Here is a 3700-nt window from a genome sequence, read left to right on the forward strand (position 1 = left end):
GCCCTTCCCAACTCAATGTCTTCTGGCCAAGTTGGATTTCAGCTCCCATAATTCCCAGCTCATATGCAATGGGAGTGAAAAGTGTGGGAAGTCAGCTCCCCAGAGAAGGAAATATTTAAAGGGCAGAAAAATATATTACCTCGAAAGATATTGAAGAACCAGAAAAGCATGCCCAGTTTGCTTAATAGCCCCAGCTCTCCCTCCCACAAGCTCTGTACAAATGCAGATGTAGGAGGCCCCAGCTAGAAGCTTATGAAGACAAAGACCTAAAATCTACATACCCTTTTGGACATAATAGGGTTAACCCATAGATGCCAAAGGGCAAACCCAGACTCAGCTCAGAATACCTGACACAGGAAATAGCCTCAAACAGGAACAGGAAATCACTCCAAACAAAAGGCTCAAGAGGGTATAAAAACCCACTCCCTACATGTGCTCAGTCCTTTGTCTGCTAGAACCATCTTTCTGTCTGGCTCTCCTCTGCAATAAACTGCAACCTTTTTCCTAAAGCAGTCTCCATGTTGTTTATCCCCGACTTGGATTGAACCATGATGAAGACTTTACTTTCTACAGAAGCTAACAGGTCTAGAATGTGGGCCTCAAAATGGAAGTTGATTCTGGATGAATGTGGATATTATTTCTAAATAATAACTAATCCTTGGAAGGGAAATCACAGGGTTGTAAACTACAATAGGAAGTGAAGTGACTGGGAAATTCTGGGTGCTGAAGTTCACACATCCTCAAATCTGCCAAGATTAAAAAACACTCCCTTAGCCACTGTACTACAAATAAAGATAGGATCTAGAGCAGGCACTGGAATTCTGGGAGTTGAAGTTCACCCATCTTAAACTGCCACAGTTGAGAAACACTTATTCTACAGGAAACCTATTGTAAGAATTGCCCATTTAAAAAAAAACATACTTAGCTGTATATACAGAGTTTAAAGCAGCAAAGGCCGAGGAGTGGGATTCAGTTGTTCTAAGCCCTAAAGTTTATTTTATCATAAATTCATTTTTCATGGGGAAAAAATGAGTTTAATGGAACCTCCAGGTTTAGAAGCAGTTCCAGAGAGCTTACTGTTCCATTTGTACCTGGCTTGAGGGCTTGCAAGAAGCAAATGTCGTGCTGTCTTTACAGGAAACAGGAAGCTGGACCTCAAGATAGTTTGTGAACTAGTTCTTGTGTAGATTTGTTGTTTACGTTCTGCTAGGTTTCTGTCTCTAGGCTCCACCTTCTCTGAGCAAACTTTGTAATTACTGTGGAAATACCCTGAACTGCAAAAGCAACTGCAGTTGAGCTATTCTAATTGCAGCTCTATCAATATATAGAAATACTGGAGGGTAGAACTGGAGTCAGAATAGCTCGCCTGCATTTTTGTTTTCCTTACAAAAATCTTTAAAAGTTTGCCTGGTGAGTTTTCATGAATATAAAGTCATATGTTAATAATTAAGATGGTTTTTTCTTTTGCTTATTACAGTAAGCATAACTCCGCACAGGACCTCTTTCTTCTCACTTCTTACATGAAGAAAATTTTGCCGTGTTTTACAGATCATAGGTCCCCTCCCCTTAAAATGTTAAAGATCGCTGCTGTATTTACTGGGATAAACTGCCTCCTTGTAAATAATATGTAAAATGCTGCTATGAGAAGGCTTTAAAATGTTGCTCGCGTAAGACGGAGTAAATTGATTCCCTGTAGGGACAAAGAATTACCATAATTATTTAATGCAGTGAATGGTCTACAGTACCAGTATTGTATTTCAAAGAATAAAATAAAATAAAAAGGTATTAAACTGAGGAGTCACAAGGATAGGATAATCAAAAAGTGGGAAGGGGGCTGGCGTAGAAAGAATGGCGTCATCAACGTCCGATTGGTCACCAACCAAACATGGTCCCTCCCACCAACCAACCAATCAAAAGGCGAGCCAGGTTGGCACTGGGACAGAATGTCATTCACCCTCAGACGTGCATGGGCTGGAACCTCTGACCCCACTGGCACCAACTACAAATATCTCTGGGACTATTACCGCATAATGAAGGTCAAGGTCGAATTCTTCCCAACTTACTTAACCACCACTGAAGAAAGAAGCCGGGGTACAACCTGTATTGATCTTGATGGCAATCTAAACGCCCCCTCCACCTCCCCCGTGGACATTGACCCATTTATAGACAGGTCAACTGCTCATAACTGGCTGCCTTATGTACGGCATTCCAGATACTTCACACCCAAACCACAACTAATTAGTGAGGCAGGGGGCACAGGTTCCCTCTACTTCCAGCCCAACTCTAAATTCAACCAAGTATGGATAAATTGTAAGAATGACGACATTGCCCACTGGGGTCTCGGCATGAGTATGTACATGCCAAAACCTGTTACCTCAACTGAGGTCAAGTATCAATGGTTAATAAAGACAACATACTACATTCAATTCCGAGAATTGTTGTTTCCATGTAAAACAACTTAACAATTTATTGGAAATAAAGTTGGCACTTTATGCTTTAATCCTTCTCCTGTTGTCATTATTTGATATGTGGTGATCCATCTGAACAATGCTTGCATGCAGCAATCTTCCGAATACCATTCTTTAACAGGTTTGTTTGATGTAATGTATATGGCCTTTGACACAAACTCCATAGTGCCCCCTTTCGTCTCGACTCTGTAAGGATAACGGTCACATATTCTTAACAGTTCATCAAATGGCAGCCACCCATAAAAGTCATCAATGACAACAGTCTGCTGGCCAGTATATCCATCCCACCACTTCCCACGTGGTTTCCAATACTTCTCACCGTCAAGCTCAGCACAGTAACGGGACTTTCCACTGCCGGGGATTCCCACGATCACGTGCACATCCGTTTTGAAATCTCTCATGCGTGCCAGCTGTGCAGTGACGACGTAATCCCTTAGGCCACGCCCATATCTGATAAAAGTGGAGGGATGTGCCCGGGCAACTTCAGACATTGTCGCTCCGGAGTTCAGCAAGGCAACAGCTTCTGTCTCCGCCTATGTTGACGTCGACGGCCGCCACGCCCCCCTCTGGTTCGGCCCCACCTCCTGTGGAATCTCATTCCCCCGAATGTCCAGCGTAGGTGTGGCATCCTAGTGGGAGGAGTATAGACTATATTTGGATAGCATGAATTTTTGTTTAATCAATAAACCACATTTGCATAGATACACAAGCTGATCAACTACTTCAAGACAAACCACATAATGATTTATTGCCATGTGTGAATACAGCAAGACAACTTTGTTTTGTAGTGTGATGTTTCAGAGTGGGGAATCTCCCTTAAAAATAAAAGCGTGAAGTCAGTTGTTGGAAACTTATTTTTAACAACATTTTTTTGCCTGATGAAAAGATCTAGGGGGCTCAAAATGTATTCCATTAAGATCTTCCCTTAATACGGTTCTGCAGATTTTTCTGATGACCTACAACAGTGTTTCTTAGCATGTTGGCTGGGGAATTCTCAGAGTTGAAATCCACACATCTTCAAGTTGCCAAGGTTGAGAAACACTGACATATTCCAAGCGGGGAGAAGGACACTGTAGAAATGAACTGAAGGCAGGCTGCATTTTGGAAAGGAGATTGTAATGTATTGGGCTTGCTTTGTTAAGGGAACGCCACTGGGTAATTGCTGGAAGGCTGTTTGAGCAGGGAAGCTGGCTAAAGGCTCCCAGCTCCTCAGACAACCCGTCTCCAGCGCC

This window comes from Vipera ursinii, assembly GCF_947247035.1.
Source record: "Vipera ursinii genome assembly, chromosome: Z".
NCBI lineage: Eukaryota > Metazoa > Chordata > Lepidosauria > Squamata > Viperidae > Vipera > Vipera ursinii.